Source organism: Coregonus lavaretus (genome assembly GCF_964263955.1).
Source record: "Coregonus lavaretus genome assembly, contig: HAP1_SCAFFOLD_2576, whole genome shotgun sequence".
Classification (NCBI taxonomy): Eukaryota; Metazoa; Chordata; class Actinopteri; order Salmoniformes; family Salmonidae; genus Coregonus; species Coregonus lavaretus.
This window is the reverse complement of record NW_028164348.1, coordinates 19,433-38,568: the sequence shown is the minus strand read 5'-3', so window position 1 is coordinate 38,568 and position 19,136 is coordinate 19,433. Positions and strand designations below refer to the sequence as shown.

At 43.8% G+C, this 19,136-nt stretch overlaps 1 protein-coding gene and 1 pseudogene across 2 annotated transcripts in view; both read right to left on the bottom strand.

The window, feature by feature from the left end:
- The window catches only part of LOC311117126 (phospholipid-transporting ATPase ABCA3-like), a gene marked incomplete at its 5' end in the record, with an annotated part of 57,972 nt that overhangs the window by 19,408 nt on the left and 19,428 nt on the right, over positions 1-19,136 (bottom strand). The gene's annotated exons all lie outside the window — the stretch shown is intronic.
- On the bottom strand, positions 15,294-16,903 carry LOC311117127 (cytochrome P450 2K1-like; annotated as a pseudogene). The gene is made up of 5 exons: positions 16,743-16,903; positions 16,387-16,519; positions 15,984-16,168; positions 15,572-15,713; positions 15,294-15,465 (listed from the first exon to the last, which is right to left on the bottom strand). The product of its transcript is annotated as a cytochrome P450 2K1-like (transcript).

Genomic DNA, 19,136 nt, shown 5'->3' with positions numbered 1-19,136 from the left:
GAGGGAAAGTGTGGAGGCACGGCGAGAGGTACTGGGGTGTGTTACCAGTCCGGTCCGGCCCGTTCCTGATCCCTGCATAGGGCCAGTGGTGTGTGTCCCCAGTACGGTCCGGCCTGTTCCTGTTCCTCGCATCGAGCCTGTGGGGCGCGTCGCCAGCCCGGTCCGGCCCGCTCCTGTTCCCCACGCCAAGCCAGTGGTGTGCGTCGTCAGTCCGGCACGGCCCGCTCCTGTTCCCCACACCAAGCCAGTGGTGTGCGTCGTCAGTCCGGCACGGCCCGTGCCTGTTCCCCACACCAAGCCAGTGGTGTGCGTCGTCAGTCCGGCACGGCCCGTGCCTGTTCCCCACACCAAGCCAGTGGTGTGCGTCGTCAGTCCGGCACGGCCTGTGCCTGTTCCCCACACCAAGCCAGTGGTGTGCGTCGCCAGTCCGGCCCGGCCTGTTCCGGCCACTCACACCAAGCCTACGGTGCGTGACGTCAGCCTGGTAAGGCCCGTTCCTCCTCCACGCATCAAGCCAGGGATGCGCATCGTCAGCCCGGTCCAGTTCAGCTCCTACCAGCGGGGCCAGATCGGACCAGGGGCGCTATGGGGGGATTATTGGGGGGTGGTGGGCAAGCCCGGAGCCAGAACCGCCGCCGAGGAGGAATGCCCACCCAGCCCTCCCCTGTTGGGTTCTAGTTGAGGCGCGGTCGCAGTCTGCGCCTTTAGGGGGGGGTACTGTCACACCCGGGCTCTGGGACTCTATATGTTGAGCCAGGGTGTGGTTATTCTATGTGTGTATTTCTGTGTTTGCCTTAGTGACTCCCAATCAGGGGCAACGAGTGTCAGCTGTTCGTTGGTTGTCTCTGATTGGGAGCCATATTTAAACTGTCTGTTTTTCATTCGGGGTTGTGGGATTTTGTTTGTATTTGGTTAGTGTATGACCATTGACTATCACGTCGTCCTTTTGTTGTTTTGATCGTGTGATCATCAAATTTAATAAATATGTTCACATTCAACGCTGCGCCTTGGTCCTTTTCCTCAGACGATCGTGACATTAGCCTCCCAGAGTATTCACACCTGAGTAAAGCCAGTGTGTCTATGTGTGCGGGTGACTCAACACTATACACTACCAGTCAACAGTTTTAGAACACCTACTCATTCAAGGGTTTTTCTTAATTTTTGCTATTTTCTACATTGTAAAATAATAGTGAATACATCAAAACTATGAAATAACACATAAGGCATCATGTAGAAACCAAAAAAGTGTTAAACAAATCAAAATATATTTGAGATTCTTCAAATAGCCACCCATTGCCTTGATGACAGCTTTGCACACTCTTGGCATTCTCTCAACCAGCTTCACCTGGAATGCTTTTCCAACAGTCTTGAAGGAGTTCGCACTTATGCTGAGCACTTGTTGGCTGCTTTTCCTTCACTCTGCGGTCCGACTCATCCCAAACCATCTCAATTTGGTTGAGGTCGGGGGATTGTGGAGGCCAGGTCATCTGATGCAGCACTCCATCACTTTCCTTCTTGGTAAAATAGCCCTTACACAGCCTGGAGGTGTGTTGGGTCATTGTCCTGTTGAAAAACAAATGATAGTCCCAGTAAGCCCAGACCAGATGTGATGGCGTATCACTGCAGAATGCTGTGGTAGCCATGCTGGTTTATTATGTTCCGGCCCAACGACCATCTGCTCAAGAAAAAATCATCCTGCGGCTGAATGTAGTTCCCTACCGTCCTGGTCTAACCAGTGTGGAAATACACTTTTGGCCCAAACTCTCTCTTCTGCAATATTGCCTCAAAAATTGCCGGTGTATCATGGGCTTCCGATGTGCTGCCATTATGGGAGGCTGATTACGTCCAAACTCTGCAAACAACACACAACAGTCGAAACGTAGGTTACTTTCTGTCAAAAAGGTGTGATTGCTGAGGGTTGTGAAACAGGGTTATTTAACATATGATGTAAAGTCTGGTAGAACCTGACCCAGGAGGCAGGACTTAAATCCTGCCTGTGATCATTGACAATTCTTAATCCTACATAGCTCCCTGTTAACCAGCAAGTGAATAGACAACTTATCTCAAAAGAGCTAGGGGGAAGTTGGAGAAGAAATGGTATAGAGGAGGTGTGTTACTTTTTGGAACAGTCTTTTCACTCACGGGGTACAGTAGACCCCCCCCCCCCCCCCAGAAGCCTCTGCAAGGGTCTATCTTTTGATATCTAGATGAGCAAGGCTTATCATAGCGGTTTATCCTTGCTGTTAACCTACACTATATATTACATGACTGTTCATGTAGGCACAAAACTCTCTCACAGATCTTTTCAAAGGCTCTCAACTTACTTAATTGTCTGCTGATGGTTGATATTCAAACTGGTTAGGTAGGTTTAGCCTCCCAGAGTATTTACACCTGAGTAAAGCCAGTGTGTCTATGTGTGCGGGTGACTCAACACTATACACTACCAGTCAAAAGTTTTAGAACACCTACTCATTCAAGGGTTTTTCTTAATTTTTGCTATTTCCTACATTGTAAAATAATAGTGAATACATCAAAACTATGAAATAACACATAAGGCATCATGTAGAAACCAAAAAAGTGTTAAACAAATCAAAATATATTTGAGATTCTTCAAATAGCCACCCATTGCCTTGATGACAGCTTTGCACACTCTTGGCATTCTCTCAACCAGCTTCACCTGGAATGCTTTTCCAACAGTCTTAAAGTTCCCACATTTGCTGAGTACTTGTTGGCTGTTTTTCCTTCACTCTGCGGTCCGACTCATCCCAAACCATCTCAATTTGGTTGAGGTCGGGGGATTGTGGAGGCCAGGTCATCTGATGCAGCACTCCATCACTTTCCTTCTTGGTAAAATAGCCCTTACACAGCCTGGAGGTGTGTTGGGTCATTGTCCTGTTGAAAAACAAATGATAGTCCCAGTAAGCCCAGACCAGATGTGATGGCGTATCGCTGCAGAATGCTGTGTTAGCCATGCTGGTTAAGTGTGTCTTGAATTCTAAATAAATCACAGACAGTGTCACCAGCAAAGCACTATTTTCTATGTTTTTTTTGTTTGTTTTTTCTAATACACAGCTGAAAACAACTACTTCAAATAGAAGCAGTTGTACATACATCCCAATTCTTTCCAAATGTATTTCCAATAAGAAACTTTGTCTAAATACTTATTTTGAAATGTTTATGTAAGTGAATAGTATTTGAACCCAGGTCTGCCCTCAACTGTAACTGTAAACCACTGTTTTCAGGACTGAAACTTGTTTAACAAGCCATATGTGATGTCCAGTTTTGTGCTTATTCATATATCATTACGAGACATAACTGAGTCTATTGTGTACTTTATGTATGCTTTATATGTCCAGCTTTCCAAAAAATATGGCTCCATCTTCACGGTTCACTTTGGACCCAAGAAAGTGGTTATTCTGGCAGGATACAAGACGGTCAAGCAGGCACTGGTCAACCAGGCAGAGGACTTTGGGGACAGGGACATCACTCCTGTGTTCTATGATTTCAACCAAGGACATGGTAATGATATTTTACTCTTATTCTTAAAGGGATAGTTCACTCAAATTACAACATGTCTAATTGGTTTCCTTACCATGTAAGCAGTCTATGAACAATCTAAGACAACAATCCATGCTTTGGTTTTGTTTACCTGGCCACTGTCTCCAAATACTAACTTGTCCAAAATCCAATGCAAATCAATGTCATCCATATTAGCATGTTTTGCCTTTCATGTCCAAATCATCTTAAAGTAATTGTCCTGTGTTTCCAGATTTCTATGAAATATGACCTATAATTAATTACAATATGAGTGAAATAGTTTTACTTCCCAAAAAATGGTAAATCATGTTAAAAAGCTGATTTTCTGTGTTGGAATGCCCCCAACAAGAGAATGGTGTGAGTAGACCACTGATTGGCCAGTTCATTCTCCTCAGGAGGATGACATCATCCTCTATGAGGAAATAGCAAGCATTTTTTAAACGGTCTGTTTGAAAAGGGGTATTTGACGTGTTTGTTGTCCAATTTATACTTTGGCCAAAAATACGAGTGTACTGTAGGATCTCAACAATATAGTGGGTATGAGTTAACAAATTAACTTTTAAAAGTGAGATTTATGGCCTCCCGAGTGGCGCAGCGGTCTAAGGCACTGCATCGCAGTGCTTGAGGTGTCGCTACAGAACTGGGTTTGATCCACAGCCAGCCGTGTCCGGGAGAGCCATGAGGCGGCGCACAATTGGCCCAGCTTCGTCTGGGTTAGGGAGGGTTTGGCCGGCCGGGATTTCCTTGTCCCATTGCGCTCTAGCGACTCCTGTGCCCGGCCGGGCGCCTGCACGTTGACTTCGGCGGCAGTTGTTTCCTCCGACACATTGGTGCGGCTGGCTTCCGGGTTAAGCGTACAGTGTGTCAAAAAGCAGTGTGGCTTGGCAGGGTCGTGTTTCGGAGGACGCATGGCTCTCGACCTTCGCCTATCCTGAGTCCGTACGGGAGTTGCACTGATGGGACAAGACAGTAACTACCAATTGATATCACAAAATTTGGGAGAAAAGTACCACAAAAAAAACTAAAATATTAAAGTGAGATTTTCACTGGACAGTTACTTTAAAGCAACTCTATTGAGCTACACAATATATTTCTGACAGTTTGAGATGATTTGGATATGAAATGCATTACAAGCTATTGAAAGTATTTTTCTAGCCTGATTGCTCCGTTCACCATTTTGTTTACTGTGTATATGTATCAGTTTGGACCAATAGGGTGTTTGGAATAAGCCAGAAAATGTCTGGTCCAATCAGGCTGTCGTCTGATTGGTTGAAAGTGATCCAATCGCTAACAAGTTAGTTTTGAATAATACCACAGATTTGTCACATTGGACTGTAGGCTCAAACGGTTTCAATGAGGAGGAATGCCAGATACTTGAGGTGAAATAGAATGGTGAACGCAGCGATCTGCCTGGTTCCACAATTCCAACAAATGGTCTTATTCTAATCCTCTGCAAATAATATATATATGTCTATGATGACTTAACTGGTTACCAGAAAGGTTGCAGGGATCATTTGGAAAATTATGAATTTTCTTGGTACATTATAGTAAATGGCATATATTTTATTAATGTATATATTACTATATTATTATTATTATTATTACACTTTGAATTGTCATGGAAACAAACTACCTTCTTTACAGGGATTCTGTTTGCCAATGGAGACTCATGGAAAGAGATGAGGCGCTTTGCCCTGACGAACCTTAGAGACTTTGGGATGGGCAACAAAGGGAGTGAAGACAAAATCTTAGAGGAAATCCCTTACCTGATTGAAGTGTTTGAAAAACATGACGGTAAAAGCAATATAGGTATCTCTACACTGTAGTAGTAGAAGTAGCATGATGTATTTCTAGGTGATTTCTAGGTACAAATCTGGCTATGCAAATCATAGTATTACTAAATAGCTAATTGGCTTGTTTAGTGATCGTGTGGGTTCTGGAAAGCTTGTTTTGCAATTGATTTCAATGTTTTGTCTATCACAGGTAAGGCATTTGACACCACCCAGCCTGTGATTTATGTCGTCTCCAACATAATCTCGGCCATTGTCTATGGCAGCAGGTTTGAATACACTGACCCCCTATTCACAGGCATGGCAGATAGGGCCTATAAGAGCATATGCCTTCTAGGCACCGCATCAATTCAGGTACAGTCTGCTTATTCAGGCCACTCTGTTTTGACTCTGTTTTCTCAATAAATCATGTCTGTTTCAGTGTAAGAAAAAATAAATAATAATATATGTTTTTAAACTGAAATATCATAATTGGATAAGTCTCCACTCCCCTGAGTGAATACTTGGTGGCAGCCATTACAGCTGTGAATCGTTTTCATTAAGATTCAATCAACTTTGCAAGACTCTTTGGGCAACATATAGCCATAATTTCTGTCAAAATTGCTCAATATCAGTACATTTGGTTGGGGATCATTGATGGACAGCGATATTTAAACTTTGTCTCTGATTTTTTTAAAGCAGATTTAAGTCAGGACAGGCTACACCACTCAGGAACACTCGACATCTCTTGGAAAGCCATTTTGGTGTGTCTTTTGCATAAAAATGTGTGTAATTGCCCGCAGAAAAATGGAACCCTATCCCAGGGTTAGGTTTTCAGAAGACTGAGGTATTTCCTTCGATCCTAACAAACTCTCCAGACACATAACATGATGCTGCCACCACAATACTTTAAAACACAAAGGGCTAACAACATTGTATTAACTCCATATTACTGGCCTGTATGACAAAGTGAAAAGAAAGAAGCCTCTGTTAAAAAATCCACTCCAAATTGCCCATTCTGTTTGCAACAAGGCTTTTAAATAACACTGCAAGACAACACGTCAAATCAATTAACTTTTTGGCCTAAATTAAAAACTACAGGGTTGGGTCAAATCCAATGCAACACAACACAGAGTGAAACCCTCTCTATTTTTAAGTATTGTGTTGGCGGCATCATCCTAAAACAAATGATAGTCCCACAAATCCCAAACCAGATGGGATGGCATATCGCTGCAGAATGCTGTGGTAGCCATGCTGGTTAAGTGTGCCTTGAATTCTAAATAAATCACAGACAGTGTCACCAGCAAAACACCCCCACACCATAACACCTCCTCCTCCATGCTTTACGGTGGGAACTACACATGCGGAGATCATCCGTTCACCCACACCGCGTCTCACAAAGACACGGCGGTTGGAACCACAAATCTCCAATATGGACTCCAGACCAAAGGACACATTTCCACCGGTCTAATGTCCATTGCTCGTGTTTCTTGGCCCAAGCAGGTCTCTTCTTCTTATTGGTGTCCTTTAGTAGTGGTTTCTTTGCAGCAATTCGATCATGAAGGCCTGATTCACACAGTCCCCTCTGAACAGTTGATGTTGAGTCTGTGACTTGAACTCTGTGAAGCATTTTTTTGGGCTGCAATTTCTGAGTCTGGTAACTCTAATGAACTTATCCTCTGCAGCAGAGGTAACTCTGGGTCTTCCATTCCTGTGGCGGTCCTCATGAGAGCCAGTTTCATCATAGCGCTTGATGGTTTTTGCGACTGCACTGGAAGAAACGTTCAAAGTTCTTGACATTTACCAGATTGACTGACCTTCATGTCTTAAAGTAATGATGGACTGTCGTTTGTCTTTGCTTATTTGAGCTGTTTTTGCCATAATATGGACTTGGTATTTTACCAAATAGGGCTATCTTCTGTATACCACCCCTACCTTGTCACAACACAACTGATTGGCATAAACACATTAAGAAGGAAAGAAATTCCACAAATTACCTTTTAACAAGGCACACCTGTTAATTGAAATGCATTCCAGGTGACTACCTCGTGAAGCTGGTTGAGAGAATGCCAAGAGTATGCAAAGCTGTCATCAAGGCAAAGGGTGGCTACTTTGAAGAATCTCAAATATAAAATATAATTTGATTTGTTTAACACTTTTTTGGTTACTACATGATTCCATATGTGTTATTTCATAGTTTTGATGTCTTCACTATTATTCTACAATGTAGAAAATAGTAAAAATAAAGACAAAACCTTGAATGATTAGGTGTGTCCAAACTTTTGACTGGAACTGTATTTTAAAAGTAATCTGGGTTGATAAATTACTTCATTTCTGTAATCTGATTACGTAATACCTGTAACATGTAATCCATTCCTAACCAACCCTGCAGTTTCCTGTGCATCGTGATTACTGTCATATATAAGTCCCAGACTCACTGGACGACTGTCAAATTGAGACAGTGGTAGACCATGGAGATATCTGGGGACAATGTTTATCTCAATGAAGACGGTAGGGGAAAACAAACACCAGGAGCGAAACCCTCTGGTAATGTATAAAGCTATACCGCTATTTATATACACACACACACACACACACAACAAACACACACACACACACTTATTATCCATGCTTGTATCACTTGTGTCATGCACATTATTTGGTGTGTTTGCACTCAGATGTTTAGGCAGTTTTGGAGAACATGTCAAGCTAGATGCACAATTTATGTTAGGAGGTTGCCCCCTGCTGGATAATAAATGTAATAATATATTCATAAGATATCTTTAACTCCAAGAACAAGATCTCTTCTAGAGGGAAATTCTTCTGGAATGCATATATTACTGAAATTGAATGGAAGAAAGCTTGGTTGCTCCTTCACACATTTTGTATATAAAACAAGGTGAAAGAAATTCGCTTTAAAATCTTGCACAAAATATACCCTTGCAATAACTTGTCTAAATTCATGGACTTAAGAGGACATATGCCTTTTCTGTGACAAAGAAGGGGAAACTATTATACTTTATTTTTTATGTGTGACTCTGTGAAGTTATTTTGGAGCGAGTTAAGCATTTACATTTTTTATTTCATCAATAAGACCCATGTATTTACAATGAAAGATGTAATATGTTGTTAATCAAATGAAAACAAACTACTGAATTAGTCATTAATTTCTTCATTCGCTCCGATAAATGTTATATACACAAAAACAAATATTTGAAATCTGTCCACAAATGCAATATATATTTTACTTGAAATCCAATATATAATAAAATCACTAGAATTAATCAATAACAGAAAAAACACTGTATTCTGTAACTCTATCATAGGTTTGTACAACTCTAACCCCTGACCTTATTTTATTTAAATGTTATTTTATGTTTCTTCAGAGAAAATATACGTGCAGTGATGTCCTAGGTTTTTTGTTATTGTATTGTAATTTGTAATATTTATTGTAATATTTTTTAAGTTATCATTATGAATCAAGTCGACAATCTACTGGCAAATGCTTTTAAATCCTTGTCATATAAAGATAAATAATGAAGAGAAATTATAGATAAAACGTATCGATGCTCATCGGCCATTGGACATAAACATTACACAACAAGTTGGAAATCGTAAATTCAACAATGGAATGAGTGGCTAACTGCAAGCATTGCAAAGCACTCACTAGCCTGCTATTCAGTTGAGTGGGTGTGTGGTCCCAAGTCTGGGTTTAAGGGTCTCTTTTCCAAGTTGAAAATGATAAACATTCAGCATTAGCCATGCTGTCAATCAAGCATGATTTCTGCCACGCTCAAAACAACTGAACTCGGAACTGGGAAATCTGATTTCAGTGAGTTCAAGACAACTGGGAACTCGGGAAAAAACGAGCTCCGACTGGGAAAATACGTTTTGAACGTTCATCCAACTCGGAATTGTAAATCGGGAATTCGGGCCTCTTTCTTGAGCTACGACCTGAAGATCACTGACGTCATCATGATTCGACCTTGTTTTTTTCAGAGTTTCCAGTTGTCATGAAAGCACCATAAATCCAGAGAACACCAGACTTTGATGACAAGATTTTCCCACGAAGGACCGCCGCGCCACCTTCCTGTTCAAGTGAGCACAGCACAACAAGGTGAGTCCAAAAATGTATTGTATGCTGCTGCATAAATTATGTAATATGCCAGGGAGATATTTATACTGTAGCTAAGAAAGTAATACTAGGTGTAGGTTGTGTAGTAAGCTGTTAGTAGCCCATGTGCCTCACACTAATCATTTGGTCCCTTTCCCCCCCATAACTTAGCCTACTGTTCTGACTTGATGGTGCACATGTAGCCTATAGCCTGTTTTAGAGAAATGTAATCATAAAAAATTGTAAGAGCTTTCATTGTCTGCTTATATGTCCCCTTTATGTATCCTACGGTTCTGACTTGGTGTACAGGGAGAATACTGTAAGAAAGGCCCATGTTCTGAATTCTGTCGCTGTACATTTCAAAAGTGCTGAACAAGTAGTTATATTGACGACGTCTATCCTAGCTCGCTCATTAATGTCTTAATCGAAATTACGGATTTCCTCTTATCCTCTTGTCGTCCCCTTATGCCATAGTTTGTACATCTCAATTGTCAGTAGAAACCACATTTGGTTAAGCAAGTCAGCCATATCAGCTATATATTTTTAAAAGGCAGTAAATGAGGCTGAATGAACTGTTTCGCTGCCAGACAAGGCTCCGCTGATAGCCAGGTGTAGCAGTGGTAAGGAGTTGGGACTGCTGTTTGGACTCTGCTGTTGGGACAGCTTCAGGCCCGAACAGTTTGTGGGCACAATTTGTCACCATTATAGTGCAATTCATGTATTGTTTAGTGTTGTGTTGTGTTGTGCAGTGGCTTTGCTGGCATGCATATTTTTTTTGCCCCACCAAGATTTACATGCTAAAATTGCCACTGGATAAGATAGTGTGTAAAATAATGAATTTGAATAATTTATCTGCTCTGTATTATTGTTAGCTAGCTAGCCAGCCAGTTTTAATGGAACAATTCCATACATTTTTCAAATTAACTGCCAATATGAAATTCCATTCAAACAATGCAGTCAATCCACAGCCATACAATGGGTGAAATCAGTTGATGATATGAATTGGACTAGTTGTAAATGCAACAAGTACTGATATTGTATCATATAATAGCACTCAAAGCATTCCAATAAAACAATAAGACATTTATGGTCTGTTTACATATACTGTATTTTAGAGGCTATTTATACAGAAAATTGATATAAAACCTGTATGAACAGTATTTCTAATTATATGACAACACTTCAGGTTGACAATTCTATTACACATTTTCTGATATATCAAGTCTTAATATTATTTTCCTGCAGAAGTAAAATCAAGATTATCCCTCTACTGCAATTTATTCCAATTAGACTGGTAGGATTTCTCCCTGATCAATATGGCTGCCATTTTCAAAACATTCTGGAATGTTGAGGGTTTATGACAGGCCCTCTAGTAACTGTATAGCATACAGCATTGTAATTTGGAATGTTCTATCAACTAATGCTGGATTTCCATGGGAACATAGAATGTTCATTCAAATGATGCAGAGTAAAGCACAGCGGCTCATGCCATAGAATGGAATGCATTGTTTGTAATGTAATGTTCCTGACGGGCCGCCCCCAGGTGGTAAGGGTAGGTAACAACACATCTGCCACACTGATCCTCAACACGGGGGCCCCTCAGGGGTGCGTGCTCAGTCCCCTCCTGTACTCTCTGTTCACCCATGACTGCATGGCCAGGCACGACTCCAACACCATCATTAAGTTTGCCGACGACATAACAGTGGTAGGCCTGATCACCGACAACGATGAGACAGCCTATAGGGAGGAGGTCAGAGACCTGGCCATGTGGTGCCAGGACAACAACCTCTCCCTCAACGTGACCAAGACAAAGGAGATGATTGTGGACTACAGGAAAAAAAAGAGGACTGAGCACGCTGTCACGATCGTCTAAGGAGGACCAAGGCGCAGCGTTGAAGGTGAACATAATTATATTTATTACTGATCACACGATCAAAACAACAAACGAAAAACGTGACGTCTATGGTTTCAACACAAACCAACACGAACAAGAAACCACAAACACAAAGTGAAAAGACAGACAGTTAAATATGGCTCCCAATCAGACCAACATAGATATACAAACATAGAATTACCCACCCTGGCTCAACATAACATTGTCCCCAGAGCCAGGGCGTGACAGTACCCCCCCCCCCAAAGGCGCGGACTCCGACCGCGCCAACCAACCACAACAGGGGAGGGACCGGGTGGGCACTCCGCCTCGGCGGCGGATCCGGCTCCGGACATGACCCAGGCACGGGTTGTGCTGGACTGACGACGCGCACCCCTGGCTTGGTGCGTGGAGGAGGAACGGGCCTTACCAGGCTGACGACGCACACCGTAGGCTTGGTGCGTGGAGCAGGGACAGGCCGGACTGGGCTGACGAAGCACACCACTGACTTGGTGCGGGGAGCAGGAACGGGCCGAGCCGGGCTGACGAAGCGCACCACTGCCTTGGCGCGGGGAGCAGGAATGGGCCGGACCGGGCTGACGACGCGCACCACTGACTTGGTGCGGGGAGCTTGGATGGGCCGGACTGGGCTGGCGACGCGCACCACAGACTTGGTGCGGGGAGCAGGAATGGGCCGGACTGGGCTGGCGACGCGCACCACAGACTTGGTGCGGAGAGCAGGAATGGGCCGGACTGGGCTGGCGACGCGCACCACAGACTTGGTGCGGGGAGCAGGAATGGGCCGGACTGGGCTGGCGACGCGCACCACAGACTTGGTGCGGAGAGCAGGAATGGGCCGGACTGGGCTGGCGACGCGCACCACAGACTTGGTGCGGAGAGCAGGAACGGGCCGGACAGGGCTGACGAAACGCACCACAGACTTGGTGGGAGTGGCAGGAACAGGCCGGACCGTACTGGGAACACACACCACTGGCCCTACGTGGGGATCCGGAACAGGCCGGACCGGACTGGCAACACACGCCAGTACCTCTCGCCGTGCCTCTACAACCTCCTTCCCCCTGGTGACCAGTGACTCTCGTAACCTGGCGGCCTCCTCTGCCAACCCGCTGGACCGCTCTATCGCGGCCTCCTGCTGCCCCGACGTCGTGAGCCCCCCCCTAAAAATTCTCTGGGGGTCTCTCCTCTCCGTGGGCCAGGCCTCCATCGTTCTCGCCCAATTCTCGCTCCTCTGTCTCCAACTCCCGCCATTCAGCTCCTCAATGGGCTTGACCCAGTCGAAGCTCCTCCTCAACTGGTCCCAAGTCCACCCTCTCTGCTCCTCACTAGGCTTGACCCAGTCGAGGTTGCCACGGAGATCTGCCAGCGATGGCTCCTGGACACGCTGCTTGGTCTGGTTTAGGTGGTTTCTTCTGTCACGATCGTCTAAGGAGGACCAAGGCGCAGCGTTGAAGGTGAACATAATTATATTTATTACTGATCACACGATCAAAACAACAAACGAAAAACGTGACGTCTATGGTTTCAACACAAACCAACACGAACAAGAAACCACAAACACAAAGTGAAAAGACAGACAGTTAAATATGGCTCCCAATCAGACCAACATAGATATACAAACATAGAATTACCCACCCTGGCTCAACATAACATTGTCCCCAGAGCCAGGGCGTGACACACGCCCCCATTCTCATCGACGGGGCTGTAGTGGAACAGGTTGAGAGCTTCAAGTTCCTTGGTGTCCACATCACCAACGAACTATCATGGTCCAAACACACCAAGACAGTCGTGAAGAGGGCACGACAAAGCCTATTCCCCCTCAGGAGACTGAAAAGATTTGGCATGGGTCCTCAGATCCTCAAAAGATTCTACAGCTGCACCATCGAGAGCATCCTGACTGGTTGCATCACCGCCTGGTATGGCAACTGCTTGGCCTCCGACCGCAAGGCACTACAGAGGGTAGTGCGTACGGCCCAGTACATCACTGGGACCAAGCTTCCTGCCATCCAGGACCTCTATACCAGGCGGTGTCAGAGGAAGGCCCTCAAAATTGTCAAAGACTCCAGCCACCCTAGTCATAGACTGTTCTCCCTGCTACCGCACGGCAAGCGGTACCGGATTGCCAAGTCTAGGTCCAAAAGACTTCTCAACAGCTTCTACCCCCAAGCCATAAGACTCCTGAACAGCTAATCATGGCTACCCGGACTATTTGCACTGCCCCCCCACCCCATCCTTTTTACGTTGCTGCTACTCTGTTAATTATTTATGCATAGTCACTTTAACTCTACCCACATGTACATATTACTTCAACTATCTCAACTAGCCGGTGCCCCCGCACATTGACTCTGCACCGGTACCCCCCTGTATATATAGCCTCCCTACTGTTATTTTATTTTACTTCTGCTCTTTTTTTCTCAACACTTTTTTTGTTGTTATTTTATTTTTACTTTTTTCGTTAAAAATAAATGCACTGTTGGTTAAGGGCTGTAAGTAAGCATTTCAGTGTAATGTCTGCACCTGTTGTATTCGGCGCATGTGACCAATACAATTTGATTTGATTTGATTTGATTTAATGTCAACATTACAGTAAAGCACAACATTTTATACTGAATTTCCTGCGCTTATCTTCCTTGTTTACTCCTGTGGGTACGCTCAATGTTGTCCACCGGGCCACACATCACATTTCCCTATCATGTGAGGATTTTGATTGTATCCATTTAGGCCTAGTTAGTATTTGGTTAACTACTGGTTTTACTTCATTTCGACCTCGAGATCTTACTAATGCTATATAGGCTGTCTCAAACAGCAGCACTGAGACTTATAGAATAGTAATAACTTTCACACTTCATTCGTAAAAAAACAGGTGAAACTCAATTGTTTGCTTATACTGTGTTGCCATGGTGTCTCTTTCAGAAGGGACAACAGGAAGTATGCTGAGGGTTTTGAAAGAATCAAATCTCTATCAAAATTGGCACAAGATCATTGGTGACAAATACGCGTCTGCACTATCTTACAACACTGAATGGGTCCATGACTGCTCCCCGTCCTCCCCACTTTTTAGTAGTGGAACCTTCAACACTGGAGGCTCAGGAGTAGAGTCCTCTGACCAATGGGACCAGTGGGAACCAATTGTCCATGGGGTCTCATTGGCCTACCAACACCTCATGGTGGACCAACTCATGGAGGACCTTGACTCCACCACAGGAGATATTCCATTCACTGTCACCCCACAGACTGGCAAACATGGTGGAAGCTTCCTCTGTAAAAGCCCAGAGGGAGAGCTCCCTGACTCCAACGAATGGCAACCCCTGGCACACAGATATTTAACTGCCACCATCCAACTCCTCCTGGCCAGGGAGGATGTCGACATCCCTCCCTCGGAGATTGAGCCAAACAGTGATGCCCACTCTACTGATATTAATTTAGCGGTCACCAAGGACTGCAGCAAGGTTTTGACTGAACCTGATAATGATGACAAGCACTCTATGGCCCCTGATCAAGTGCAGATCTATATTACTGAGGTGTCATCCAATGACAAGGAATTCTCAACATTCAATTGCATTTAATAAACTTTATTTGTCCCCATGGGGCATTTTCTTAAAAGTAAATGTCTTGTTTTTCCATTATAATGATTGTAATCTCCAATAAGGGCATCACAGGAAGTAGAACTAGCAACAACAATAGAAATGCTGTCCTGATGAACGGTTAAAAGCACTATATTGCCTCTGACCTGATCATCAGCTGAACGGTTAAAGCACTATATTGCTTCTGACCTGATCATCAGCTGAACGGTTAAAGCACTATATTGCCTCTGACCTGATCATCAGCTGTAATGTTCTGTTAATTTCCTAATGATTCAACATGTTAAAATCGTCAATGTTCATCAATACCCAACAGGTGAACTACTACACATGATCGATATTTATTATGGTGTGTCTTGTCCTTTATGTGCATTGGACCGAGATTCACTCCTCAAACTCTCTCCTTAGACCCAGCTCACAGCACACAGCTGGTGTGAGGTGAAGGATTGAGGGTGAACCTCACAGATGGTGTGAGATCCAGATCATATTCTGTTACTCCAGGAGGAGGAGAGAAATGAAAGCGCTGCAGGAGGGAGGTGAAGAAGAGGAAGAGCTCCATCCTGGCCAGACTACGACCTGTGAGAAAAAGACATGGGAGATAACATGAAGTCTGTCCAATAGATTATTCTAGAACTACTTCCTGCCTCGTGCTACAAAGGTACATTGAAGGAGTTATTAATACCTGCAGAAAAGGCCATGAAGGCGGCCCTCTTGATGAATCGTCCCTGCTCATCCAGAAAGTGAGCGGCGTTAAAGCTGTGGGGGCTCTCCCATTCGCTTTTGTCCTGCAGGACGGAGGTCAGCAGAGGAAACACAGACGTCCCTTACAACCAATAGAATTAGAGACAAATCCAGAGTATAAGAGATGATTGACATCAACATTACAACATTTGCTAAAAGATGGGGTTACTTACAGAGCAATTCAATGATCTCTAATTGTATACATTTTTTAAACATTACAGATTAAAATCAGATATCTGGTGTTTCTAGTATGACAGTGCAGTTTCAGTGTAAGAGATTTGTCTTTACAATAACCAATACATTATAGTCATGGGATTTACATGCAAATGTATGAGGAAAACCAGGTATCTGACCTTTTTGATTAAGTATCCCTGGAAGGTGACGTCTCAGCTGGTGGTGTAAGTCATGGACATGGGTACAATGTTGGCCAGTCTCTTGGTCTCATGGATCACTGCATCAGTGTAGGGCAGGTTCTTCCTGTCCTCTACCAAGGGCTGACGACTTCCTATGACACTGCTGATCTCCTCCTGGACCCGGTCTGAGACAGAAAGGAGGGAGGACCAAAGTTACTATAAAGTTAAACCTCAACCTCAAGGGACCTTCAAACAAGAACTAGGAAGGTCTGTGAAATTCTAAAGCAGAACTACATAGGTAAAGCTACACAGAAATGTGTTTTGTTGTATGTGACAGAAATGTTATTTGTCGTAGTTATGCATGATCTTCAATCTGTATCTGGCTGTATCTATTGGTCCTTACACTGTATGTGGGTCATGAGCAGCAGCGCCCATCGAAGGGTTGTCCCTGTGGTGCCGGTACCAGCAGCAAACAGATTCATCACAGAATACATGAGGTTATCGTCGTGGTAGAAGGAGTCCATGGGGCCTGCATCCTGACAGACACAGACCCACAGATAACATATAGAAGTCACATGGCTGATTCAAAGAACACACATGATGATGACAACTCCAAGGTTATTATAGTAAACTAAAACTAGCTAGTAAACTGAAATAATTATAAAAACTGAAACTGAACTATGAAACTAAAAGTGAAACTAGGGCCCCTAGGCAATATGTGATGCCACTGATGAAAGTTACTGCGTTAACTCTCCATACCTCCGGGGTCTGCTTTCGGACAAGGAACAAGTCCACAAAGCCACTACACATCTGAGGGTTGCGAGTCTCATTTAGGCCCTTGATCAACTCCTTTATCTCCTTCTTGTTGATGTCAACATAAGTTTCCACTTTTTCAGCCATGGACCTAGCCAGGGAAACATGAAGCACACCTATCCCCCGATACAGAAAAGAAAAGCATGAGCTTACACTGCCTTCAAAAGGATTCAGACCCCTTGACTTTTTCCACATTTTGTTAGGTTACAGCCTTATTCTAAAATTGATTAAATTTGTTGTTTTTTTCTCATCAATCTACACACAATACCCCATAATGACAAAGCAAAAACAGTATTACATAAGTATTCAGACCCTTTACTCAGTACTTTGTTGAAGCACCTTTGGCAGCAATTACAGCCTCTAGTCTTCTTGGGTATGACGCTACAAGCGTGGCACACCTGTATTTAGGGAGTTTCTCCCATTCTTCTCTGCAGATCCTCTCAAGCTCTGTCAGGTTGGATGGGGAGCATCACTGCACAGCTACAGTTGAAGTCGGAAGTTTACATACACCTTAGCCAAATACATTTACTCCGTTTTTCACAATTCCTGACATTTAATCCAAGTAGAAATCCCCTGTCTTAGGTCAGTTAGGATCACCACTTTATTTTAAGAATGTGAAATGTCAGAATAATAGTAGAGAGAATTATTTATTTTAGCTTTATTTATTTCATCACATTCTCAGTGGGTCAGAAGTTTACATACACTCAATTAGTATTTGGTAGCATTGTCTTTAAATTGTTTAACTTGGGTCAAACGTTTAGGGTAGCCTTCCACAAGCTTCCCACAATAAGTTGGGTGAATTTTGGCCCATTCCTCCTGACAGAGCTGGTGTAACTGAGTCAGGTTTGTAGGCCTCCTTGCTCGCACACGCTTTTTCAGTTCTGCCCACACATTTTCTATAGGATTGAAGTCAGGGCTTTGTGATGGCAACACCAATACCTTGACTTTGTTGTCCTTAAGCCATTTTGCCACAACTTTGGAAGTATGCTTGGGGTCATTGTCCATTTGGAAGACCCATTTGCGACCAAGCTTTAACTTCCTGACTGATGTCTTGAGATGTTGCTTCAATATATCCACATAATGTTCCTTCCTCATGATGCCATCTATTTTGTGAAGTGCACCAGTCCCTCCTGCAGTAAAGCACCCCCACAGCATGATGCTGCCACCCCCGTGCTTCACGGTTGGGATGGTGTTCTTCGGTTCGCAAGCCCCCCCCCCCCCTTTTCCTCCAAACATAACGATGGTCATTATGGCCAAACTGTTCTATTTTTGTTTCATCAGACCAGAGGACATTTCTCCAAAAAGTAAGATCTTTGTCCCCATGTGCAGTTGCAAACCGTAGCCTTGCTGAGCGGCCTTTCAGGTTATGTCGATATAGGACTCGTTTTACTGTGGATATAGATACTTTTGTACCTGTTTCCTCCAGCATCTTCACAAGGTCCTTTGCTGTTGTTCTGGGATTGATTTGCACTTTTTGCACCAAAGTACGTTCATCTCTAGGAGACAGAATGCGTCTCCTTCCTGAGCGGTATGACAGCTGCGTGGTCCCGTGGTGTTTATACTTGCGTACTATTGTTTGTACAGATGAATGTGGTACCTTCAGGCGTTTGGAATTTGCTCCAAAGGATGATCCAGACTTGTGGAGGTCTACATTTTTTTTCTGAGGTCTCTGCTTATTTCTTTTGATTTTCCCATGATGTCAAGCAAAGAGGGACTGTTTGAAGGTAGGCCTTGAAATACATCCACAGGTACACTTCCAGTTGACCCAAATGATGTCAATTAGCCTATCAGAAGCTTCTAAAGCCATGACATCATTTTCTGGAAATGTCCAAGCTGTTTAAAAGGCACAGTCAACTTAGTGAATGTAAACTTCTGACCCACTGGAATTGTGATACAGTAAATTATAAGTGAAACAATCTGTCTGTAAACAATTGTTGGAAAAATTACTTGTGTCATGCAGAAAGTAGATGTCCTAACCGACTTGCCAAAACTATAGTGCTTGAAAAACAAGTCTTAATGACTCCAACCTAAGTGTATGTAAACTTCCGACTTCAACTGTATTTTCAGGTCTCTCCAGAGATGTTCGATCAGGTTCAAGTCTGAGCTCTGGCTGGGCCACTCAAGGACATTCAGAGACTTGTCCCGAAGCCACTTCTGCGTTGTCTTGGCTGTGTGCTTATGGTCGTTGTCTGAGGTCCTGAGCAGGTTTTCATCAAGGATCTCTCTGTACTTTGCTCTGTTCATCTTTCCCTCATTCCTGACTAGTCTCCCAGTCCCTGCCGCTGAAAAACATCCCCACAGCATGATGCTGCCACCACCATGCTTCACCGTAGGGATGGT